At 48.0% G+C, this 27,097-nt stretch overlaps 1 protein-coding gene and 1 long non-coding RNA gene across 4 annotated transcripts in view; one reads left to right on the forward strand and one right to left on the reverse strand.

Annotated features, from left to right (window-relative positions):
* Positions 1–17,405, reverse strand: part of LOC144781433 (uncharacterized) — an 86,894-nt gene extending 69,489 nt beyond the window's left edge. The window contains exons 1-2 of one of the 2 annotated variants that reach the window (XR_013600985.1): positions 17,298–17,405; positions 17,087–17,211 (exon numbers count right to left, since the gene is read on the reverse strand). This is a non-coding gene — a long non-coding RNA (uncharacterized LOC144781433). Of the gene's footprint in view, positions 1–17,086; positions 17,212–17,290 lie in introns of both variants that reach the window. The other variant, XR_013600984.1, reaches the window with a different exon arrangement.
* The window catches only part of AKT1 (AKT serine/threonine kinase 1), a 405,158-nt gene that overhangs the window by 287,899 nt on the left and 90,162 nt on the right, over positions 1–27,097 (forward strand). The window lies entirely within an intron of this gene.

The raw sequence follows: 27,097 nt of genomic DNA on the forward strand, positions 1-27,097 counted from the left end.
CAGGCCCGGACTGGCCGTTGTGGGCACCGGGCAATCCCCCGGTCGGCCGCAAGGGTGCGAGGCATTTATCTTTTTGGTTGTGGCCGTCTTACGGATCCTGCTCTCAGCTGCATGGAAGGACCCCTCTCCCCAGACCTTCTCAATGTGGTTGGCCAGGCTCCTCGCTATCCATAATATAGAATCTTTGCTTTATCTACATAAAGGCAGGAAATCGCGGTATTTCGGATATAAAATGTGGGCCCTGTTGATGGTATGGAGGGAGGGCATATTATGTTATTATTATTTTTTTTTCTTTTTTAACCAGCTGGGATAGATTGCTATATATAAATCTGTCCTGACATAATCTATCAATTGTTGGTATAAATTTTATTTTTATGACCTATATTAATATATTTATATTTTTTTGTCTATCTTGGTCCTCCACCCCGTTTTTTGTAATAATATCGAATTGTATTTATGTATCTATGTAGTGCTATGATCTCTTCTATGAACTGTGCTGCATTAATCATTGTATAACTATTTGTACTTCTTTTTTGATACCGTTTAAATTCTCAATAAAAAAAACAAAAGGGTTATTTTTCTGCCATTGCTTTGGCTACCAGTACAGCCTTTCCGCCTCAAGTCCCCTACTGTAAATGGGTTTCTTGAAGGTCAGCAACATATTTTATCTCTTCCTTATGCCTCAGTGGGGCCTTAACTTGGTTCTTAACTACCCAATGTGTTCTCCTTTTGAGCCGCTTCATACCTGCCCTCTTAGGCTTCTCACATTAAGACGGCCTTTTTGGTGGCAATGGCATCTGTCCTGAGGGTCAGTGAACTACAGCCATTGTCATCTTAGCCTCCTTATATCTCCTTTTTCCCAGACTAGCTAGTCCTTTGGACATGAGGTGGTAACCCCATCCCATGTATGCCAGTCCATCACCTCACCTACCTTTTGTACTCCACCTCCTCCCTCTAAGGAAAAGGAGAAACTCCACTGTCTGGACCCAAAAAGAGCATTGTCGTTCTACCATGACCGCACAAAACTGTTCTGGATGGACGATCGGCTCTTCGTGGGATATGTTGCAGCCAAGAAAGGGCAGGCCAGCAGAAAGTACCCTCTGCTATGCACTGGCCAAGATGCAGCTCCTGAAGAGCTTGCATGCTCATTCCACCAGAGCAAAGGCTGTGACCACTGCGGTAGCATGTGGCGTTCCAGTCCTGGATACCTGCCAGCCTGCAACGTGGGTCGCGCTGGACACGTTCACCAAACATTACTGCCTAAACAGTCGGTGTTGTCAGGATGGGCTCATTCAGTTCTGAAGGACTCCCTGGTTTAAATCATGTTTGCAGACCAATCTCCGGGAAGGTATTGCTTGGGTATCTATTCTAAGGTAAGGAATTTGCTGCTAGAAGTCTCTATCAGATGAACAAGTTACTTACCTTCGGTAATGCATTATCTGGTACAGAGTCTATCTAGACACAGATTCTCCAGTATTGTATCTTTTATAGATTGACATGCCTGAATCTTTCTTGTTGTCATGGTGGGAGCCCCACAGTAACAGTAAAATAACAGTATAACAGCTTAAATGATCATCTCCCTGGAAAATCAATAGCATTTAGTAACCAGTGAACCTCATTAAAGAACATCACAGACCCAGAGTATCCATCCCCTGCAGGGCCACTATACTTCAGATTTCTAACCGCACGTCATGTGTTGGGGGGTTCTCCTGAGCTCTGCTCAGTCAGTGTTTCCACCTTGAACTTTTATACTTTGAACTAGCAGTTCCTTTTCCTCAACCTCCTCTTCAAATAAGGCGCTGCTAGAAAGTGAGTTTATCCTTTTCTTTCTGTACTTGCTTCTGAATGTGAGAATCTAAAAAAGGGCTGTGTAGGCCCTGCAAGACTTGTGGAAAATCCAGTCTCTTCACCGAAGATCCTCATGAAGAGTGCTTATACTGCCTTTATCCAGATCAGAAGCCAAAAGACTGTAAGCACTGCAGAACTATTTCTTCAAAAACCCTCAAGGATCGTGAGGAAAGACTTCTATTCTGGCTTCAAAAGAGAAAATCTGTAAAAGATTCTGACTCCGAGAGTGAGGAGAGGCCTCATACTTCCTCTACGAAAAGGAAGGCGGAAGATCCTCCTTCTGTCCAGAGAGATCCAAAAAAGTCAAGATCTCAGAGCAAGGAGTCTTCGGTGGAAAAAAGGGCAAAAAAGGAGCAATCTGGCTCATCTCAGGCCCAAAAAAGATCTGGCTCTGCTCCTCCTTCTGCGCCACATACTCCCTCTCAGAAAATCCACCTGTCGACGAGGTATTCTCCGCCTACGACCATTGAGGGGAGGGCTCCTTCAATGGTTTCTTCAGCGACATCTATGACGTCGACAGTCAAGACGATGGCGGCTGTGGCGTTGACTCATACTGAAGTGGTGGTGTCGTCGTCTGCTTCTATCGACGGTTCAGTTGGGACCTGCATCGTCGACGAGTGTCTCCGCCCCATCAACTGATATTTTCACACCGTCGACACAGTCTCGAACGACTATCCCTCCCGTGGTCGATCCTGTCGACGAGGAAAATGGACAGGCCGGTCTCTAATACTTTTCTAAGATTTCTCCTCTGCGTCCTGGATTTCCAGGAAACAGAGGATGAAGGTCCTTTGGCCCTGCTTACAGCCCCTATCAACTTAGAGTAAAGTGCCAGGAATCAGAGGAAGAAAACCAACCAGATGAGCCTTCTGCATACTTGGAAGGCGAATATTCCTTCTCAGACAGATGCTCAGGTACTTTTCAAAAGCATTACCCCTATTATGAGCAGAAAGAGAAGGACCGTCAACAGGAACCCTCCTTTAACGTTCCAATGTCACTGGTCACGGGCTTACGTATGCTGCTCTGTGACTACTTATAAACGTTTCCCTGATGCTAATGTAGCTCAAAAGTCATTCCCTCGAGAGGAGGATCCTGTCGTTGTACCAGATCAGGAAATACCTGCTCCACGACAACAGAAGTCCTTACCTCCCCTGCAGATTCCTGCCCCAGCATCAGACAGTGGTGACCAACAATTGGAAGAAGGAGCTCAACAAGTGGATTCTGGTGTCCATTATTAATGGATGGACTATGTGGCACATACATCGCCTTCTCCCACGCTGCCAGTGGCTGATTATCCTCCAGCAGATATCGGCGGCTTCCATGACCTTCTCGAAAGAATGTCAAAACGTTTTTACCTCCCCTTGCCAGACAAGCAAGCAGAATGCTTCTTATATGATTTCAAGGCTGCCAGGCAGCATTCTGTTAGGGCAATCCCTATTGTTGACTTCTTGTGGCAAGAAGGCATTAAGTTGATGAAATCCAGATTCTGTGCCTGCAGTTATTCCAAAACTAGACCAGAAGTTCCGGGCGCCTGAGGACTCTCCTGCATGTCTCATTGGCCATCCAAAGCCTGATTCTGTAATAATGCAGGCTGCTCAAAGGCGATCTAAGAGCCCTGCTTCACCATGTAGCGCTCCACCAGACACGGAAGGGCGCAGGTTAGGCAATATTGGGGAGAGATTCCTCACTTGCTGCAATGGCCATCAGCGCCTCCAATGCCATGGCCATCCTTGGGAGGTACGATAGGCAGATGTGGTCAGACATTGCTCTTTTTCTAGGATTTCTCCCTTAGGACAAGAGAAGAGGCGAAAGAAATACTCTCGGAGGGAGCCTCAACGGAAGTCATCGATGTGGCACTGGACATCTCTTCTACTGCCTTTAGGCGGATGGCAGGTGCTGTTGTGTTGCATAGACAGGGCTGGTTGAAGGCAACAACATTTCACCAAGAAGTCCAAGCTAAGGTGCTTGACATGCCATTTGACGGGGAGTACCTTTTCGGTAAACATGTAGATGAGGCGCTTCAAGCTATCAAATCTGACATGGATATGGGTCATCTTTAGCATATCTACAACAGAAGAAGTTCTACTCTTTTCGAGGCCCCAGCAGCGTTTTCAGCCCTACTACCAACAGGGTTTCCGGCCTCAATATTATGCACAGTCCTTTCGTCCGTCACCCACACCGGCTTACAAGAGGGTTCCGGCACAATGGCGCCCCGCATTTGGAGAAAAATCCCATGATACAGGCAGAAGGCAATGAGAATTTTCAGGCACCCGCCACCCAGTCCCACTTGAATTGGCTCAAAACTAATCCAGATTCTTCATTCAGTGGCACTCCATTTCATCCAACAGATGTGTATTCGACATCTTCAACCATGCTCACACCCTGGAATTTATTCAACAACGTTCAAATTTCCCTCCAGGAAAGACTGCTCACCATCATCTGGCGCTTCTCAAAAGGGAGGTATCTCCTTCTCGACAAACAGGCAATCTAAGTAGTGCCACAAAGTCAGTGCAAACTATGCTCCTACTCTCACTTTTTTCTGATAAAGAAAAAGACTGGAAAATGGAGGCAGGTTATGGACCTCAGGTTGTTGAACAAGTTCAGTATAAGTCAGCTGTTCAGGATGTTGTCGCTCCAGGAGATTCTACTTCTCTTGGATACAGGAGATTACATGACCTCCCTGGATCTTCTGGACGCGTACTTCCATGTTCCGATTCATACAAAGCACCATTGTTTCCTCAGATTCCAGGTGGCAGGGTGCCACTACTAATTCAAGGTGCTACCTTTCGGGCTAAAGTCAGCTCCCAGGGTTTTCACCAAGTGTTTGGCACCAGTGGCAGCCTATCTCTGGCGTTCCTGCCACCAGGTTTTTCCCTACCTGGACAACTGGTTGGTCATGGCACAACCTTTCAAATTGCAAGGGAGTCCACAAGCGCCAGTCTACATCTTTTTCCCTCTCTGGGTCTCAATCTCAACTGACAAAAGTCTTCGCTCCTCCCCTTCAAGTCGCTGGTGTTTCTGGGAGCAATGTTAAATACCAGCCGCTCAATGGCTTTTACCACAGAGGAAAGAATTTCTCATCTTCAAAGAATGGTTCGGGCCCTTTCCTCAAGAAGGTGCGTTTCTGTGAGGATTTACAAATCAATGTTGAGGATGATGTCATCTTGCATTCCGTTGATTCCTCACTATTGATTGCGGATGAGGCCTCTTCAGGAGCAGCTCGACTTCCAATGGATCCAAGCTTGAGGCTCCTTCGATGACACCTTGCCAGTCACGCGAGAGATGATCAGGGCTATGTCCTGGTGGACATTAAGAGGCAATCTCTCACAAGGCCTACCCTTCCTCCCAGTGAAACCTTTGATGATAATGACAACGGATGCTTCCTGAAAGGATGGGGAGCTCACCTCCCAGGTACTTCAGGTCCAAAGGAGGTGGTCGGATCAGGAGTCTCTATGCCACATAAACCTGTTGGATCTGAAAGCAGTCTTCCTAGGGCTCCGTTCCTTCCTACCAAGGATAAAGGGTTAATTGATTCTTGTCCGCACGGACAACACAACCACCATGTTCTATTTGCAGAAACAAGGGGGGGACGAGATCTCCGGCTCTCTAAAGTATGGCGCAGCAAATTTGGAATTGGCTGATGCAGCACAATATTTTGTTACACGTTCCAGGGGTGTTAAACGAATGGGCTGATTTGATCAGCAGAGACACCAAGCAGTGTAACAAATTGGAGATGGATGACATTCAGCTGGGAAAAATATCTGTGTTGGGGATTTCCAACCCTGGATCTGTTCGCTAATCACTCAACAAAAAATGCAAATTCTACACCAGCAGATTTTCTCAGCCAGGTTCCTGCAGTCTAGTGAAAGAATTTATGAAGGGTCTTTATAGAGCCTACCCACCAGTTCGACCTCTTTCAGTGATCTGGCAATTGAACATTGTTTTGTCTCATCTCATGAAATCACCTTTTGAACCTATTCACAAGTGTGATTTGAAATGCCTCTCTTGGAAAGTGGATTTTCTCTTAGCCATCACGTCTGCTAGATGTATTAGCGAAATTCTGGCTTTAACGCAACAGAGCCTTACCTACAATTTCAGCAGGTCAGAGTTGTGCTACGCACTAATCCTTCGTTCATCCCTAAGGTACCTACCACATTCCACCTGAATGAACCTGTAATCCTGCCTTTATTTTTTCCTGATCCGTCTACACCTGCAGAGAGAGCTCTCCATTCTTTGAACATCAAACGATACTTGAAGTTTTACCTTCAAAGGACAAGACCTTTTCATAAATCTACCCAACTCCTCATCGCCTTCTCCACCCCTAGGAAGGGTCAGGCTTTAACTAGAGCTTCTATTGCACGTTGGATTTCTTCTGCTATAGTGTAATGTCATGAAAGAGCAGGACGCCCATCTAACATCTAAAGTAACTGCCAATTCCACTAGGAAGATGGCAATGTCCCCAGCCCTTTTTTCCGGAGTTTCTCTACCCAACATCTGCAGGGCGGTAACATGGACGAACGTCCATACCTTCACAAGGCACTACTGCCTGGATACCTTGCGGAAGACAGATATTGCTGTTGGTCAAGCGTCCCTACGTTGACTGTTTGCATAAGGTAGGCCTCATTTTATTGAGGTTTATTAAGAGTTTGTTATCTTTATTATTATTATTATTATTATTATTATTATTACTTTTTGCCTATACCACTATTCTGAGTTTGTTCATCTCTTGAGTTTTGACAGTTATATATGTATATATATATATATATATATATATATATATATATATATATATATATATATATATATATATATATATACAGAGGTTATATTATTTGTTTGCGATTCTTATCATACTATGGTCACATGGTGGACGTTTTTTTTTTTTTTTTTTTTTTTAAATGTATTTTTATTGTTGCATCATAATACTTGGGTACACAGAGAATCAACCGCTGGCGTGGCTTCAACATTCAGCCACGGCCAGCCATGCGCGCAACTTTTCTGTGAGCAAACTTATGAATTTATGACATTTCTTCTGTGAAACAGTACAGATTGGCATGATACAGTCTCAGGCTGGGATCCTATTACCGTGCTCCATAAGGGAGAAGGGTGGATACTAGAGGATACAGGAATGCCCGCCTTGTTGGCGTAGTATCAGAGTCTGTACAGTACTTATGATTGTATTGCTGGTAACTGGGGAAACACAACTGGGGAGGGGAGCATATGGGCGTTAGCAGGTGCACGGTAGAAGAGGAGCAGGTGTCGGATGCCGGGAGACGAAGGGTTCCCTCAAAATGCGTTTATATCAGGGCAGTGTAGCCAGACAGCGGGGGCAGTCCATGTCAGAGCCTAGCGGGATTACAGTGTGGGGCCTGGGCCTTGGACAGGAGCTATATGTTCATTCGGGAGAGGGAGTGGGGGAGAGGGGGGGGGCGTGGGTGGGTCTTCTGTGCGCAGGGACTGCCGGAAGCTGTGTAGGAGCATGGCCCATTCCATGGAAATGGGATGTTTACGCGCGCCCTTGGCCTCTTCCTCCCTAAGGGCGTCCTCCTCCGCTGCCGCCCACTTACAAACTGCTCCTGTCCAGGCTGCTATAGGGGGACCTTCCGGGGATCGCCAATGCATAGCTATGCATCTGTTTGCCAGCAGCAGCGCCAAGGACACGAACCGCCTGTGTACAGGTGCCTGTTTAGGGATGTGTAGGATGCCCAGTGCGCTGGATTCCCAGGAAGCTAGTGTTGTGAGGCCTGTGAGATCCGCCAGTGTGTCGTGCACAGTTTTCCACAGGGAGTGTAGGCCGGGGCAGTCCCAGAACATGTGACGGAAATCTGCGTCGGGGGAACGACATCTGGGGCATAGGAATTGTGTGGATGGGTAAAACCGTTGTAGGCGCGCCGGCGTGAGGTATGCCCTGTGCAGTATATAGTATTGAATGTTTTTGAATCTGGCATTTCTGGGGACGCGTTTCGGGGCCTCGAGCGCCTTGGTCCACTCTGAGTCGTGTAGTGCGCGACCGATGTCTTCCTCCCATGTGGCCCGCAAGGCCGCCAGGGGGGCGTGTGAGAGTTCCTGAATAGATTTATACAACCAGGTGATCAGATGGCGACCCACTCCCATGTGTAGGATAGTGTGCACTACTGGGTGCGTGTCCGGTTCCCCTGCCCTAAGATTATGGTGGGGACGGAATCCCTCAAGCAGCTGTCGGTGCCTAAGGAATTGACCTGGGGGGAGGTCGTATTCTGCAGCTAGCTGAGTGATTGGTTTCAGTTGTCCTTCCTCGAAGAGCGACTCCATATCCATGATAGTGCAACGAGTCCACTCAGCTAACATTGGCGCCGAGAAATAGGAGTCTTGTCTGGGGCAGCCCACCAGCGGCAGCAGTGGGGAGTATGGGGCCCTACTTGGGGCCATCCGGTGGATCCGCATCATACATTGGCGCGCTATCGTGACTTGTCGGGGGTATGTCCGCCGGGGTTTGGTGCCCGGGATAAGGAGACGGATGAGCTCCGGGGTTGGAACTCTGCCGGTCGAGGTAGCGGTCTCCAGGGTGTAGCGGTCCGCTGTCCAATATGATAACCATTGGAGCTGTGCCGCCAGGAAGTAGGACTCGAAGGAAGGAGCTCCAAGTCCGCCTTGTGATGTGGGAAGTTGAAGGGTTTTCAGGGCCACTCTGTGTCGGTTCGTGCCCCAGATAAGGGTGCCCAGCAGAGAGTTGAGGTCCCGAAAGAAAGATCTGGGTGGTACCACCGGCAGGTTTGTGAAGTGATAGAGAAGTCGGGGGAGCATCACCATTTTTGCCAGGGCTATCCGTCCTATCGGGGCCAACGGAAGCTTGTTCCAGAAGGCTACAGTCGGGCGTAGATTAGCAAGCACCTTTCGGTGATTGCCGTCGAAGATGTCTGCCGGTGAGTGGTACAGGCGGACACCGAGGTACCGAGGGGCCTCCGCGGACCACGAGAGCTTGCGGGTTCCCAGCTCGACGTCTCGGGGTGGTAAGCGTGGGTGGAATGGGTAGACCGTGGACTTGTCCCAGTTCACCTGGAGTCCTGAGGCGTCCGCGAACTCTGTCAGCGCCACCCCTATGGGGGTCAGGTCCGCCTCTATATCTCGGACATATATCAGGAGGTCATCTGCGTACAGGGAGACGCAATGCATATCATCCGCGAGCGGGATGCCCCAGTGGGTTCCCTCCTGACGCAGTCTAACCGCCAGCGGTTCGACGGCCAGGGCGAATAAAAGGGGTGATAGGGGGCATCCCTGTCGCGTGCCTCGGCGGACCTCGAATGCAGAGGATATGTGTTTCCCAATCCGCACTCGCGAGGTTAGGTCGGTGTATAGGAGGCGAGTGTATGCTATGAGTGTCGGGCCAACGTTGAGACGACTCAGGATCGCGAATAGGTATGGCCAGGTGAGAGTGTCAAACGCCTTTTCCAAGTCCATGATCAGGCAAGCGGCGCGCGGGAATCTGTCCCGAACCTGATCCTGTACATGGAAGACACGGCGGATGTTCTGTGAGGTGTTCCTGCCCGGTACAAACCCACATTGGTCAGGGTGGACCAGTGGGCGTATGATCTGAGTGTATCTGTCAGCCAGGATCTTCCCGAGGACCTTGCAGTCCGCCGAGAGCAGCGTGATAGGACGATATGACCCCAGTTGGAGCGGGTCCCTGTGAGGTTTGGGGAAGGTCACGATAACGGATTCCCGTAGTGACTGGGGAAGCACTCCCAGATGGAGAGCCGCTGCGAACATCCGGGCCATTCGGGGAGCTAACAGGGCAGAGAACGTCGAGTAGTACTCCAGTGGGAAGCCGTCGAGTCCCGGGGCTTTATTCCGGGAGAGGGCACGTAATGCCTGAGTGACATCCGAGGGTGTTATTTTGGCGTCAACCGCGCGCTTGTCAGCGTCCGATATCGTGGGCAGCGTCAGCGACTCGAGGAAGCAATCCACGCATGATGGAGCGTAGCGGGTTGGGGCCTCGTATACCTGTGCGTAATGGCGTTGGAACGCCAGGAGAATCTCGGCCTGGGATCGTACCAATATGCCTTCCGGATTGATAATATCCGTAATCGGCTTGGACTCGGCGTCCGGTCGTGCCATCCAGGCAAGAAGTGCCCCCGTTTTGTCCCGTTCTTTGTGTACTCTGGAGGCATAGGCGCGAAAATTATACTTCCGGAGATCGGCGCAAGCAGCCTGGTATATCGACTTCGCCTCGGCCGTGAGCGCAACGCTCTCTTCCGAGTCCTCGGTTTGTTTCGTAAGCGCAGCCAGACGCCGCTCCGATGTGAGGAGCGTCTGTTCTAGTGTGCGACGAACCCCTGCGATTTGTTGTATGCATTCCCCCCGCGCCACCACTTTGAATGCATCCCATTCCATTAACGCCGATGATGTCGTACCCGCGTTGTGTAGGAAGTAATCCTGGATACTGGTTTTGTGTGTGTCTCTGAAGACTTGGTCCGACAAGCAGTCCTTAGGGAGGCGCCAGGTGGGGACCGGCGGGCGTGGGGGGCGCCAGGTCAGGCGTAAGATGTGGGCATCGTGGTCCGAGAGGATCCGACCCAGATAGTCCGAGGACGCGACCCGCGGGAGGATAGGTGCCGAGCATAAGAACCTGTCCAAACGGACCCGGAGGTTGTGTGGAATCGAGTGGAACGAGTAGACACGGGCCAGCGGGTGTAGGTGTCGCCACGCGTCGGTGAGTGCCCAGTGTGTGGTCCAAGCCCTGAAGAGTTCCGCTTGTCGGGGGGTTGGGGAGCCTGTGGGAGGGGGGTGTGATCTGTCTAGGGCGGGGTTCAGCGTGCAATTGTAATCACCTCCCAAAATCCATGGAATGGCAGCGAATTGGGCCAGGACTACTGTGAGGTGATCCCAGAATTTATCTTGTTCGGTGTTAGGGGCGTAGATGCTGCCCAGGAGGACCCCTTGCCCGTCTAAGATTCCCTCTAACAATGCGTACCTGCCCTCCCTGTCAACCACCCGTCTAAGTGACCGAAAAGGGGTGCCTGGCCTAACCCACACTAAGGCGCCACGAGCGAATGCCGAGTAGGTCGTGGCGCAAAAGGTCCCCCGCCATTTGGCCTGTAATCGGGCCAGCTCGGTAGCGTTGGTGTGTGTCTCTTGTAACAGTGCTATGCAAGCTGACATACGTTTAATGTAAGAGTAGACGGAATAGCGTTTGCTAGGTGTGTGGAGGCCCCGTACGTTCAGCGTGAGGACGTTAACATCTGACCGTGGAGTCGCCATTGCTGTGGTTTCGTGCTTGCGAGCGGGGGACCCTTGTACCTCCCAAGGACCGCGTGGGCCTGTGTCTCGTATGTGCTCCTGCGCGCCATGCTGCCATATGTGTGGGAGAGGGTCTAACGGGGGCTACAACGTGTAGAACCAAAAGTGGGGAACAGTCCCAATGCCGGGGATATATCACCGGAGGTGGCATATCCAAACTAGTGTCCCTCTAGGGGAGAAATATAACAGAATTCTGTGGGGGTGGTAGCGTGCGTTACTGCTGGGCTGTTCGCAGATCGGGCAGTTGTAGGAAAAATGGCATTCGCGCGTGTGTATGTACAGCCAACTAACTATGCCTCTTCGGCGCGCAGTCTACGCATAGCGCGGTCAACAGCCAAAAGGAAAGAGGATACAGCAATCGTCCAATTGTTCATCCTGAAGAGGTGCCTGGTTGACCTGCACGGGTGGTGTCTGTGGTGCGTACCGCAATGAGGGGAGATGAAATCGGTCCAAACCCTGACATTGTGCCATCACTGTCCCGGTCCTTCTCGGGGGTGAACAGGTGTGGTTGGTGTTCCAGGTCCGAAGCTGGAGGAGAAGTGAGTAGCTCAGTCACTGCCCGTAGGGCTTCCTGTCGTTCTCGCATAATTTGCGTGAGATCGGGTGAGCCCGAGGGTGAGGATGCTTGACTCTTGGAGTTGCCTGTTCGGGTGCGATTCATGCCTCGCCTTCTAGAACGTCGTGAGTCATTGTTCTGTCTCCGCTGGGGACCGGGTTTAGGGATCAACGGACAGTGGAATTCCGCCCAGTCCTGTGCTTCCTCCGCCGTGGTGAAAAATATGGATTTCCCGTTATGAAGCACCTTGAGGCGGGCCGGGAATAGTAGGGAGTACTGAAGACCATTTTCACGGAGACGCCTCTTAACTTCTAGATAGGTCGAGCGCTGCTGTTGTACCTCGCGGGCGTAGTCTGGGAACACCATGACCTGCTGGTCTTCCACTTGCAAGGGGCCCGCCATCCGGGCCGCACGGAGCACCGCATCTCGGTCTCGGAAATGCAGGAACTTGGCCAGCATAGGGCGTGGGGGCAGGCCCGGCTTGGGTTTCCGGGCTGGGACCCTATGTGCCCTTTCGATGGAGAAGAAAGCTGACCGCTCCGATTCGGGGGTAAACGACCTGGTCCATGATTCCATATAGGTCAGCGGGTCCGAGTTCTCGATACCCTCCGGCAGGCCCAGGACGCGGATGTTGCAGCGTCTTGAGCGCCCTTCCAAATCGATAGTGCGCTCCTCGAGGGCCGCCACTCGGCGCATGACTTCCTTCATGTCTGCTTCTTGCGTCTTCACCGTGGGCTGAAGCGCCGCCACGTTTCGCTCTCCCTCCTTCACTCTATCCACCAGTTTGCGGTGATCGTCGCGTATTAGGTTGATGTCCGTCGTCAGGGTGCCTAGACGTTCCTCCATAGAGAGCCGGGACATTTCGATAGCCGCCAGCACCTGATCCAGTTTCGCCGATAGTGTGGGATCAGCGGTCGATGTGTTCGCCTGAGTCCAAGTCCTTGTGTGCGGCATGTTCTCGACGGCCGTTTCAGGGACGGCGGTCGCCTGCGTGCCCCTTGGTTTCCCCATTGGGCTGTGGGAGAGGGCGCTGCGGCGTCTCGGGGTCCGGGGGCCACGGGTAGTTGGGTCGAGGGTCACTCCTGTGGGGGTCGAGCAAGCAGGCTCTTGTGGCAGTCGGGGCCCCCGGGGGTTCGCTCGGGGTCCTCCGGGTCGGCGGTAGGGCCTGCGTGGGTTCAAGGCAGCAGGCTATGGACGTGGTATAGGGCCAGCTGCACACCCCCTCCCCCAAAGCCGTGGACAGGCCGTGGCGGGGGTCGAAGTAAAGTGTTTTGCTTGGAGGGTTCCCGCGGGACCGTGGTGGTGAGGCGCTGTTCCTGATGCGGTGTGACTCCACCGGCGTCGCTGCTGTAGGGAAGTCCGGGGCAGGCTCGGCGCCTAGGCCTCTCCGGGCGCCATGCCGAGGTCAGGCAGCTCGAGTAGCAGTGCTGTCCGCAGCGCCAGGTGGGTCAGTGCAGCCTCGGTCCCCGGCCCACGGCGTTGATGTGGGATGACCGCTGGGGGTCTCAGGGGGGGTCCGGAGGTCGCTGCGGGGGTAGTGGTGGAGGCCCCTCAGGGGGGAGGGGGGGAGCCGGCACTCACCACCCGTCAGGAGCTGCTCCGCTGCAGAGGGATCCGGGCGTCGCGGCGGTGATGCGCTGGCTGGCGTCCCTCAGTGCCCAGCAGCCGGACCGGCAATCGGTCGGGTAGAGGTGCAGGTGGGGCGAGGCTCCTAGGCCTCTCCGGGCGCCATGCCGAGGTCAGGCAGCTCGAATAGCAGCGCCGTCCGCTGCGCCAGGGGGGTCAATGCAGCATCGGTCCCCGGCCCACGGCGTGGATGTGGGATGACCGCTGGGGGTCTCAAGGGGGGCCTGGAGGTCGCTGTGGAGGTAGTGGTGGGGGCCCCCAGGGGGGAGGGGGGGGGCCGGCACTCACCACTCGTCAGGAGCTGCTCCGCCGCCGAGGGATCCGGGCGCCGCGATGGTGGTGCGCTGGCTGGCGTCCCTCAGTGCCCAGCGGCCAGACCGGCAACCAGTCGGGTAGAGGTGCAGGTGGGGCAAGGCTCCGGGCTGGCGTCCACCATCTTGTGCGCCGATGCGCATTCGTCGCGGCGAGTCCCGTGGTGCACAAGCCTTCAGTAATCAGGGACGCCGACCTGTCAAGATTTCCGCCGCCTCAATGTGTACGCGGTCCCCAGGGTCTCCGGACCGACTGCGGGGGTGCGGACACTCAGGGTCTAGGTGGCCGGGGACGCGGCCGCCATCTTGCGGTCCGGCTCCTCGTCCCGGCAAACAAAGCTTCTTCCTGTCGGTACCGCACTTCAGCAGCGGTCACGACTCTTTCGGGTGAAGCCCCCGGTGCTGCCACTTCTGTCAGTTGTCGTTGCTTTGGCTGAGGCTCACGGCGATCCCTGGTAATGGGCAGGATGCGAGCCCGATCGCGGAGCCTCAGCAAAACGCCGCCGCCATCGTGGCTTACCAAGCCACGCCCCCATGGTGGACGGTTCACCTGTTTTTCCCACCTCCTTTATCCATTATGTACTGCTTACTAATCTGATGCAAGCATGTGAATCTGTAAAACATACAATACTGGAGAAAAAACAAGTTACTTACCTGTGGTTCTCCAGTGTTTATATCTTTTATAGATTCACATGTGGCCCTTCGTCCTCCCCTTACTGGTGCACCTTTCCATACCTTTATTATTTTACTAACTACATTCATGCTCGAAATCGGAGGTTTGGTGGCCCTGCAGGGGATGGATACTCTGGGTCTGTGATGTTCTTTAATGAGGTTAACTGGTTACTAAATGCTATTGATTTTCAATAGAGATTATCCTTTACGCAGTTAAACTGCTATTTTACTGTTATCGTGGGACTCCCACCATGAACACAGTGAAGATTCAATCATGCGAATGTATAGAAGATATCAATACTAGAGAACCACAGTGTATAGGTAAATAACTTGTTTTTTCCTTCCTAAACCCACCCACCCTCCTTAATCTATGAACTTATTTCTAGGTACAGGGCTGTTCCCCTTTCAGGTCCCTAGTTCTACAAAATTGGTCAGTGTTCTTCGTGGCTCTGCGCTTGTGGCGTAGAAAGTCACGAAAATAAACTGATGTCAGCGTGCTGGGATAGCCCCTATATAAATATCACGCACATCACTTCTGGCACAGACGACAACGACCCCACATGGAGCCTAACAACTCCACCTACCAGCATACAGGGATACTGCTCACAAAAAAAGTCCAGATCCAGTCTAATTCCTAGGGATAATTCTTAAGGTACGGAAACTGCTGCTAGATAGTGCATTACCGAAGGTAAGTAACTTGCTCTATATTCGGATTGTTATTGTCAGGAGTCTTACCGAATAATTGCTACATTTACAGTTTTATTACCGGGATGACTTATGTAGGGTGCGATTTGAGCCACTGCACATCTGGCATTGCGAAAGCAAATCTGAACATTCATTGTTTTATAGTGATGTGACGGGTCTGGATTATGGTTTACTGGTAAATGCTTGTTGTTTGTTCTTTAGCACATTCATCCGCTGCCATGCTTTTGTAAATACTGAACTTCTCTGGTCTTATCTATGCTACATATTCAGGATACCCACAGAAAATCTGAACAATTTCATTTGAATATTATTGTAGGAAAATTTATTATAAAATAATGTTCTGCAAATCTGGCATGTATTTGGCTCTCCGGCACACAGATCATTTGAAACAAATAATTAAAATGCTGAATGTATCATTGGGGACAATTCTGCTGAGAATCTTGCCTATGTTGTTCTCTAGTATGGTAGGAAAGGTTACCAGGAACAGTATTATAATGTTTGCAAATACTCATCAAACACTGACGAATATACCACTCAAAAGACTATAACGAAAAACACTATCTTGCCATTAAATTAGGGCTAGATACAACGTTCGCTGTCAAGTAACTGTCTTGCTTTACAAATGTTATTTGTCTTCAGCATTCAGAAAACTAGACTTGCTGCTGGCAGAATAGGACGATATCAAACCTGCAATCTACCCATGTACCTAGGTGGCTAATAGGCTATTTATATAACTGAGCTCATTCAGAGGTTTTAGCTGTCAGGATGTGTAAACATTCATGGGCCTACCTCAAAAATGTTTACATGGCTCTAAGAATATAGGCAAAGATTTCCCTACCTCTTGAAAGTTCATGCTGTGCTAACCATGAAGGAACATTCTCATATGGCATTTGTATGGCTGTAGTATCCATTTTTGCACCTACTGTCTTGTACATAAGGAGAGTTTGCTTGCAGAGGCTCCTGTAGGTCAGAACAATGTTATGTTATGTTAAGAAAGCTTGGAGCTGTCCTAGCAACGGAGCTTTCCCGAACCCGCTAACATGCATACAAGCACGCCGAAAGTTGGCTGCTGTATGCTTCCTTCCTGGTAAACACAACCCAGTAGTAGTAAGATTATCTTAGTGCACTCTGTTTTAACTATAGAAGTGTAATTTCATAGTCAGACGTTGAACCTTCTCCTGATGTGTTCTGGGAAACACACTTACCCCATTGTCGTAACTGACAACTAGAGCACAGAGTGTTGGTTATTTTACCTGAAAGAAGTGTATGGTGTCTAATTCTGTTATTTTTGGAATCACTCTTTAAATGTAGTGATTAGTATTAACAACATATCTAGCAAAAAATTGCACCATTTTTTTCATAGGTACAGCGGTTGTGTGATTTGTTGTTTTTGTTGCCCTCTGTTAATGAATATTTTGATTTTGAATATTCTACAATAAAATTGAATAGAATTTAAAATCCCACTGCTTGCCACTCTTGACAGAATCTGATATCTAAACTTTGGCAGGTCAGAGCACTTGAACGATAGCATAATAACCAATTGGTGGAACGTCTGTTACAAGCCCATGCTCAGTGTGTCCACCTCAGATGCACCCACCCTTTTTATTCAGAGATCCTCCTGACTCCATCAGAAACTGTCAGGGGGCATTCAGTGCTTTAATCTTTCTAACTACCTGTAAACACTCACTTATTTTGTTTATCTGGGCTGAACATGCCCTCAGGGGTATTGAGACTTTGTTGGGCTGAGTTGGATGTAGTCTTAATAGCTTCCTCATTCTAGTTATGACTGTCACACATTGGCAGTCATAACACAGACTCATATCTAAAATCTGTTTCAAATCTACATTTAAGAAAATGGTCTGACTGCCCAGTAAACGACATCCAGTATTTGAAAAACAATCATTTATTGCATTGCCCAGCATTTAGTGGAAAAATTTACACCTTGCTGCATGTTCCCTTCCTCTAACTGTGGTGATAACACCCAGATTTTATTTCGCTTACATTATTGACTTCATATCTGGAATCTTCACCAGCAGTGTACTGTTTTTTAATCTTAAATGAAATTCAAAGTCCTAAAACTATATTTCATATTTACATCCTCTTAGTGGGTAAAAATTGCATTGAAAGTCGAATATATTTGGACTGTAGAGGGCACTAGTCGGGGTGTCTCCTCTTCTCACTTTTATTCGCCCTATTTATACAACGCCCCACTTGCCCAATCTGAAAAACAGAAAACATCATATATATATTAAATTTGGCTCTGTGGAACATAAAATCACTTTATATGTGGATTACTTACTTCTTACTTTGGGGTCCCCATGTTCCCATTTCCTGGTAGTAATGGATCTCCTTAAGGCCTTTGAATTAGTCTTGGGCTTTAAAATTAATTGACGCTGATCACCAGAGAGGGCCCTATTTGTGGAGAACAAAAAATATTACGACAGAAAACATTGTTGGTTTAATGCCAAATACACAAAAGCTTATAGTAATTTGAAACATGTTCTACATAAGCCTTTTAGAAACCCAGAAAAAAATCAAACTGGCCAGGGAGGTCTAGAAGGGCGCCCTTAAAGAATGCAAAGGCACGATAAGAGACAAATGATGGTTAGCACTGCATGAAGCCACTGCAACTAGAGATAACACAGGATTTTGGAAGGCAGTAAATGCTCCTTTTTTGGCCCCCCGAGATACACCATCCATAGAGATAACCATCTGTGAGGACAAATGGGAGGACCATTATTCGAAAATATATAATGATAATGTACATGAGATATCAATGGTTATGGCCCAACAACCACAGGAGTTAATGTCACCCAATCACTATCCAATAGATGTACACTTTACCTTGAAGAAGTTAAGTGTGCCATTAATGCAAGGTTGGGCGGGAAAGCTCCCGGCCCTGAGGGAGTGCCTGTAGACATTTATAAATCAAATCTGTTTCTCTGGGGCCCTTTGCTAATATGAGGAATAGCAGTGTGTTGCTCTTCCGGATTTATACCAACATGGTCGGAATCAATCTTGGTTCTAATTTTTAAATAGGGAGACCGTCACAATCCTAAATGTTATCGACCAATCTCACTGATAGACTCTTTAGTTAAGGTGATGGGTCGCATCATAGTGAGCAGATTACAGGTCTGGGCCAAAGACACTGGTATTATAACAGAACTACAATACGGTTTCCGACAGGGTCTAGGCACGATCGAGCAGGGACTAAACTGAAACATCATTCTGGGAAAGTATACGCGGGCCAAGCAGGGCAGACTATGGGGCCTATTATGATGGCGGACGGACCTGAGTCCGTCCGCCACCATAGAGTAGGGGGGAACGTCCGCATGGACAGCGGCGTTCCCCCCGTGAAGATTAGGATGTGACCGCCAGGGTGGCGGTCACATCCTCTATCCTTAACATTGCGGCGGGTGCAGCTTCAAGCTGCACCCGCCGCAATGTAAAAAATGCATACTTTGCTTTTGTATGCAGAAAGCGGCAGGCACCGCGCGGTGCCTGCCGATCTCTGCATACAAATGCAGGGGGGTACCATAGGTACCCCCCATGTGCACCCCCCATCCCCCCTTCACCTAGGGGGCCCGCAACGGGCCCCCGCAGTGAAGTTCAACATGCTTTTCCACGGCGGAAAATCCGCCACGGAAAAGCATCTTCTCAAGCATTTCCTAATATGGTGGACGGTGTCTGAGAGACACCTCCACCATATTAGAGCTTTTCCGCTGCGGTTGTAAGCCAACTGCGGCGGAATTGCTGCGGACAGAAAACAGGACCCACCAGCCATCCTAATGTGGCGGTGGGTCTCTGGTGGGTCCGCTGCGGTTTTTCCGCATCCTCTGGGCCGGCGGTGACTTCCGCCGGCCCGGAGGATGCGGAAAAAACGCAATCCTAATAGGCCCCTATATTTGGCATTTGTAGATCTAACTGCAGCCTTTGACTGTGTCATGCATGATAAATTATGGAAGACCCTAGAAGATCTCGGTGTGGAAATACCACTTGTTGACTTCATGAGGCAGCTGTATAGCGACGTTAAAGCTAGGGTTCGTTACGGGACTAATGGGGAGTGCACGGCTATGTTTGCAATACAGAAAGGGGTAAGACAAGGATGCGTTTTGGCACCTTTTTTATTTACACTGTATATTAATGGATTAATAGAAGGGGGAGACAAGGAGCTTATTGTGGTCCAGTACCCGTGCTCCTTGTGCTGAACACTAATCAAAAAGGGGGGGTAACTGTCCCAAAGCAAGGTGCAGAAAGTCACCTGCAGATTGACCAAGAGAAAGGGAAGGGGGCGGGCCTAGGTGTAGAACTACTGTCTAGAGGCAAGTGCTAGTCTTGTCTCATGATGCCCTCACACACCCCGAAGGATGTCCCGATTCATCAGCGGGCGGTTGCTCCTTGTCGGGCCGGCTCTGCAATGCCCTACGGGTCCCCCGAAGGGTCACTTTGGCGGAGATCTTTTGTACAGACTGCCGTATGATCAGTGCGGGTGTGTGGAAAAGAGGGTCCTTAGTAAGTAGTGAGTGGTTACGTAGAGGATAAAACTGACTAAAAGATACCAAGAGTCAGTGAAGTTTAATGGGAGGGTTCCCTTGCCAGATTAAAAGACCCTGAAGGTTGTGGGTTACTAGAAACGGCGTAAGGTGCCCTAGTAACAGTAGGTCATAGGTCAACATGTTTCGCATATGCAGGCAGACGTGCTGGTTGGTAGGTGATGCACGACGTTGCTCTCCTGGATAACTCCCATTACAGATGGGTGCCCGCAAGCACTAGCCTATGGAGCATCTCTTTACCTTCTAGTAGGTTGCGACAGGAGTGGGGGAACTATTTAGTTTGAGCTACACCGTAGCTATACACGGGTGTCGCCTGCCCTGATCGATTAGGGTTCTTGACCCCACTATGTCTCACATTTTTATTCACTACACCCGGTCCAGATGAAGCGCCATGGATCTTGCTAACCGATCAGGCACGAAACATGTTAACCTATGACCTATAGTTACTAGGGCACCTTACGCCATTTCTAGTAACCCATGACCGTCAGGGTCTTTTAATCTGGCAAGGGAACCCTCCCATTAAACTTCACTGGGCCTGAATGTGCAAACATGTCTGTTGAAAAGCTTCGCAAATCCTCAGCAAACTCAAAATTGTAAGTAATGTTTTTCATTTACTGTTATAATTGAATGTATTTCTTGTCTTATTTTTCAAAATCAATTTTAGTGTTTCATATTTTAAAAAAAAACAATAATGGCAATGATGCAGATGTAGGGAAACAAGCTATCACACCATATGCACAATTCTACATATTTAGAACTCCTGGGTGAAGATCCGCAAGGGGGATCTTCGGATTTTAATGAAAGCAGAACATTTGTCTTGGCATTTTAGTGGTATCGTGACTGATGAGAAAGTTAATCTCTGTGAACAAGCAGCCATATACCCCATTAATGCTCAGCTACTGGTGTGGGGAAGCAAGTCACATTGAACTATGTGATGTAATCCGGGTGCTACCCAAGCTCGTGCAAGTCTCAAAAAACATTTTAAAACCTGAATGGTCAAGATGGTCAAAGACAGTAACATAATGTGAACACATTATGTTACTGTCTTTGAAACAGTCATGCACTTTATGCTTCTATGTGGGTAATTGCATCATGTTTGGGACACAAAACTAGACCCTTCAGGGAGGCACTGTTTTTAAGTTATCAGTAGATTTAAAGGCTATCTTCTCGCCTGCAACGTACTTTATATATGTAACATAGAAAGCCACAAGATCTACAAACCTTCAGTTGTAGAATAAATGACCAAAACAATCTAAACAAAAGTTATTTCAACTATTCTATTACAAACTGAAATTAATTGAATTTTTAATTTGTGTTGTATTTTGTATGACTTTGCAAGCTGAAACAAAGTATAATAGTTAAGTAATAAAGCTGAAACAATAAAGATAAAAGGTTTATGCCATAAGCAGACCAGAGACTGAAGGGAAGAATCGGGTTTATTCCATACAACACAGCCACAGCATACCAACTGCCAGTTTAGTAGTATCACTAGGGTGTATGGAATAAACCTGATGCTTCTCTTCACTCTCCGGTATGTTTATTGCGTAATCCTTTTATCTTGCATTAGACACTGGTGACAAGAACAGGATACTTCCAGGTACACCTCAACAAGCACTCGATGTAGCAGGAAGACGGAGCGTGGCCACTCTGAAGGGGGGTACCCAGGTTACACGACTAGGATTGTTGTGTCAAACGCTCCGTGGTACACAGTGAGTTTTTTTGCGGATGGTCACTGGCTGTCAGCCTGATCAGTGAATCATTGGCTACTAGTGGCAGTTGCTGTGGTGACTTAATGGTGAACCCAACATGATCCCTGTTCACCACTTGAGTTATTGACTTGGGAAAGAAAGAAACTGTGCCGGAGGAATGTAGTGATTTCAAACTCCGTCGGGTGCATAAAGAATTAGAAAGAGATGACTATCTGACGCCCTTGTCCACTTCTGGTGCCAGGGTAAAGGGTATGCAGCTTCCTGACGAGGGTGTGCACTGTCCATTCTTTATAACGTCCTCTGGGGAACCACCATTGAAGTGGAACAAATGGAAAAAAGTTTTTCACAATTACTCCATAGTGTGTGGGCCAAATGTGGGTCTAAAGAAGAAGATAGCACTACTTCATCATTGTTTAGGAGCAGAGTGTCAAGAAATCCTAGAGCATCCACCTGTTCTTTGGTCTGAAGAATCCAGGGGGTTAAATAAATATGAAATGAGCATAACAAAATTAGAAATTTCCTTCCTATCATGAAGCGTTATCATTTTGGGAAGCACTCACAAAAGGAAGGAGAAACAGTAGAGGAATTTGTGTCTGAGTTATGTAAATTGGCATCCTCATATGGCATGACTGAGCAAGACTTTGGAGGTAGATTAAGGAGCAAACATGATAAACGCATCAGTGACCAATTTTTGTTTAATTTTAAAATTGAAAGCATATGGTAAGAACTTTGGTTAAAAGATGATCCTTCCTTGGGAGATGTGTTGGTTGTGGCAAAACAAGTAGAGTGCATGATGATGTGTGAAAGAAATTATGCAATGCACCAATAGTAAGGGCAATTTACAAATGGCTGGGGATGATAAAAATGGGGTACAAATAGTTAAGGGAACTCCTATGACAAAGCACAAGAGGAGTGTCCGCGCCTTGAAGGAGCAATGCTACAGATGGCGAACAGTAAGGAATTCCCAGCAATGAAAGCTGTATGTAATAAGTGTGGGAGGAAAGGACGTTGTATGCTCCAGAAGTAGCTCTAGTAGCAAGAAACCTGTGAAAGAATGTGTGTTTGAGGTGTGCGAAGAAATAGTACTGCAGATGGCTGATGGATGGTCTAACAATCTCAAAGATGTGGTAAGGTTTTAAGACCTCCAGGTTGATGGCATGTTTGATTCATGCTCTAGACTAACAATAATTTCAAAGGAGGTATTTAATAAACTATTTAAGAAACAGATGAAGCTACACAAAATGCATATACACCCTGGAGGGTCAGCCAATAATGATGATAGGATACTTTGGGAGGGGCCCTATTTTACAATAAAAGACAATACATCACAGAACACGTAAACATAGTCAGGGAGAGTACAATAGATAATCACTTGTGTCTTTACGGTCACCAATCTTCATGGTTCCTTGTTCTTATCAGAGAGCCTCATTGAATCATTAATGTCTACTGTGTTCTTCAATGCCCTCCTGATTTAGTGTCAAATTATGCATCGACGCGTTTTGGTGGCAACCCAGATTTTTAAGCCACATTCTTCAGGATAGTAGATTTCTCTCAGAGAGAAATCTCAGTGCTGACAAACTTTGGGGGAGGTTTTGCCAATTTGCATGCTCTCTCCTCTAGAGCCATTGCATAAGGGGCAGCCACTGAAGTTAGTGGGTAGGAGTCAAATTTGAAATTAGCACATTTGAAAATATAAACCGCATCTCAATTGGGCCGAGTGAAGTGGCCTTTAATTTGCATGTAGTTGTAAATCCGTCCTCACCGAGAACATCAGGAAAATAAAATAATACATTTTGTAAATGTTGCAGGCCTAGCAAGACCATACCCAGCTTTCTGACAATACGCTGCTCACCAACACTACCCGGCCCGTCCTCTCGCTCTCAGCTGACCCACCTCAATGAAGACCAACTTCCACAAATGTATGAAGAACGTAGTCACCTTGATGAAGGGCAACTGCTTGAAGCTCAGTTCGGACAAAACGGACATTCTGATTTTCGGCAGTCACACTGCTCTCTGGAATGACTCCTGGTGGCTGGCGGAGCTCAGACCCTCCACCATGCCGACAGACCACACCCGCAACCTCTGCATAGACCGCAAACTGTCCATGAAACGTCAGGTCAACACTGTTTCTTTAGCCTGCTTCCACATGCTCTGCAAAATCTTCAGATGGCTCCCCATCAGCACTAGAAAAACGGTGATGCAGGCCCTCCTCACTAGCCAACTAGACTACAGCAATGCACTCTATGCAGGCACCTCCACAGACCTCAATGCAAAGACTCCAGATTATCCAGAACGCTGCTGCCGGACTGATCGTCAACCTGCCCAAGAGGAAACACTTCACCCAGCACCTGAATCACCTCCAGTTCAGAAGAAATGCCAGGTCAAACTTCTAACCAACAACTACAAAGCCCTCCATGACCAAGGACCCGCATACGTGAACCACCGCCTGTACTTCCGCCGTCCAACCAGGAATCTTCGCTCTGCACACCTTGCCCTCACACAGATATCAAGTATTCACTGCTGCAGCTCCAGAGGACGATCCTTAACACACCTTGCTGCCAAAGCCTGTAATGCCCTCCTCCTTCACCTCCGCACTGCACCCTCGATGACCCTCTTCAGGAAGGGACGGAAGGGCTATTCAACTGAAATCTGCAGCCCTCCTGGGTATTAAGCTGCACTATACAAGTACTACTTGATTGATTGATTTTTAGAACAAACTGAATTTTGCATATTTAATGAAAGAGTGAAGGTCACAATTGAAGCTCCTCTGTGAACAGGCTGGAAAGAGGCAAAACAAGATTCCATGCTCTTCTGTTTTCCATTTCATGAGCATTTTAGTTCAATTTGAAACCATGGCTAGGCCTAGTTTGGTCAATGTAACATTTTAATATGTCTGCTTTATAGTATAAGTATCACTTTTGTGTCTTTTTAATGCAAATTTACAGAGCAGAATGATTAATTGTGGCCTATATTACCGCAGATTGCAGCGGTAGTCATTAGGAGCTGTCAGACTTCTCTACTGACTTGCAATAGAAAGAAGTGGTCAGTTTGAATGCTGACAGCTTTGGTTATATATAAAGGCACTCAATTAAAAAAATCAAAGGTTACAGGGACGTTATAGTTAGGCTGACATTTCACTCTCACAAAACCATAGAAATTCAGCAGTTATAGTTAGCTGAGCTAACTATAACACGCCCCCGCAATGGACTGCTTATGACCTCACATATTACATCACTCATGACCTGGTCAGTGGCATTACTGGTGACATCTCAAATGACATCACTGATTGCCTCAGCCACAGAATCGATGAAGCACCCACTCACACCTCCTTATAACCTTTCATACACCCACTCCAACTTCCACAGCTACTAACTGAGTCCTAGATCAACACATAGTATAACTCTTTCAGTGGAATATGTGACTGCATGCATCACTGTATCAGTAAATCTCTCATTCACTGTATACGTATTTCAGTGGATCTGTGAGACGGTGCATCAGTCTGTTGATGGTTCTGTAACGAACTGCGTGACTGTCTCAGTGCATCTATTACTGGGTGCATCCGTGTCTCAATGGGTCTGTGATTGGCTGCATGAGTCTCTCAGTCAACCTGTGAGTATGTGCATAAGTGCATTTGAAAGTAAGTATATGACAGTGACTGGGTCTGTGAGTGGATACATAAGTGTCTAATTCGGTGTCTGAGTGGGTGAGTGGGTGCATGACTGTTTGAGCGGGTCTGTGAGTGAGTGCATGAGTCTCAGTGGGTCCATGACTGGGAGCGTGAGTGTCTGCGTGGTGCTGTGAGTGAGTGCATGGGTCTCTAGGTCTCTGACTGGGACTGTGAGTGGGTGCGCGAGTCTGTATCAGTGTCTAGGTGCATTAGTCCGAGTGGGTCTGTGAGTGACTGTATGTGAGTGACTGTATGGGTGTTTGAGTATCTGAGTGGGTCTGAGTGGGTGTATAAGTGTCTCAATGGGTCTGTGAGCATAAGTGAGTGTGAGTGAATGGGTGCATGCATGAGTGTCTAGTGGGTCTGTGACTGGGACAGTGAGTGTCTGGGTGAGACTGTGAGTAGATGTGAGTCTTTGAGTGTGTGAGTGAGTGGATACATGTATATCTGAGTGAGTCTGCGAGTGGGTGTGTGAGTCTGAATGTATGAGTGGGTGACTGAGTGCATAAGTCTCTAAGAGTCTGTGATGGAGTGTGTGAGTGACTGGGTGTCTGAGTGGACCAATGAGTGGGTGTATGAGTGGTTCAGTGGGTGTCAGTGGGTGTGTGTGTCTCAGTGGATCTGTGAGTACATAAGTGAGTGTGTGGGTCTGTACATGGGTGTGTGACTCTCCGAGCAAGTCTGTAAGTGGGTGCATGAGTATCTGAGTGAGTCTATGAGTGGTTGTATGAGTGCCCGGTGGGTGTAAGAATCTCTAAGTGGGTATGAAACTGTGCGCATAAGTCTATGAGTGGGTCTCTAAGTAGGTGCGCGAGTCTGAGTGAGTCTGTAGATGGGTGCATCACTCTCGGAGTGAGTCTGTAAGTGGTTGCATGAGTGCCTGAATGGTTATGTGAGTGGGTGCATGGGTATGTGACTGGATGTATGTGTGGGAGTGGGCATGTGAATGAGTGTATAAGAGTGAGTGAGTTGGAGAGTGCGTACATGAATGTGAAAGTGACTGGCGAGTGTGTACAAATATGTATATTTTTTATATTTCCAACAATATTTGCGAAGGTTCACGGTGGGGCTGCGCTGGCTGTCGCAGCTTTGTCACAAATATTGCGTGTGATAAAAAAAAATCTATTTTCGTCACATAACTTGTGTCACTAACACTCCCATTTATCAAACATGAGGTCAGAATATCTCCACCGTGACCCCTTATCTAAGCTTTGATACATATTTTCATCCCCGGGAACCATTTCCAGTCAATAAAATGGCGGCCGTAACTTTCTGTTCAGATTGTGTCCAGCCAATCACAGCATTCCCATTGGCGCGCGCTTTCGCGATTTACCTCGAACATGTCACGATTTAACCGCAATCACTGCAAAACTGTTGTGAAATATCCACGGTCAGAGATATCACTTTATTGTTCGGATTTCATTTCACAAAAACTACTTAACAGATTTACACCAAATAGCACAATCTGTGTAACAACAACCACCTTTCTTCCAAATTTCATGTAGTTCCATCCAGCGGTTCGGGTTGTAGGTCCTACAACGCGTTCCTATGGGAATTGACATTACAAACGCAACCTTCTTTTGCGCCCCTGTTTCTCAGTCCCCACTGCACGGATCACCCCCAAACGTTCCATGACAAACAGAACCTACTTTGACACTTTTTGGGGAAATTTTCATGAAGATTGGTCAAACAACGCCAAAGTTGTAGGCAAGTCAATAAATGCTTTTCCTATGGAAACTAGATTCTAACAATAAATAGCTACTGGCGACTGCCAGTAGGTAAAAAAAAAATATATATATATATATATATATATCTATATTATACACATACACGCTGCATTAGATTAGATGTTTCTTGCCTATAAATCAGAGGTTACATAGGACAAATTAGGTAATGCACGCTTCTTTCTTATAATACTTAATCACAAGAGTTAGATTTCCTAAAGTACAGAGTCATGATTCTAGTTGTCTGCATATTAATTACTAAAATTTCTATAAGGAGACACAAGGGAAAATAAACAGCACAAAAGCAGGTAAACCAAAATTAAATTAAGTGTTTTGAACTATACATTTTCAGGTTCAGAGGTTGTGGTTATGTATTTTTGTAAAGGCCTAATTGGTGAATGTTTGGTGTGCTCTTTTGTAGGCAAACATAGCACTTATAGGGCCTTATTAGAG

The sequence above is a fragment of the Lissotriton helveticus genome, chromosome 9 (assembly GCF_964261635.1).
Source record: "Lissotriton helveticus chromosome 9, aLisHel1.1, whole genome shotgun sequence".
NCBI classification, from domain to species: domain Eukaryota; kingdom Metazoa; phylum Chordata; class Amphibia; order Caudata; family Salamandridae; genus Lissotriton; species Lissotriton helveticus.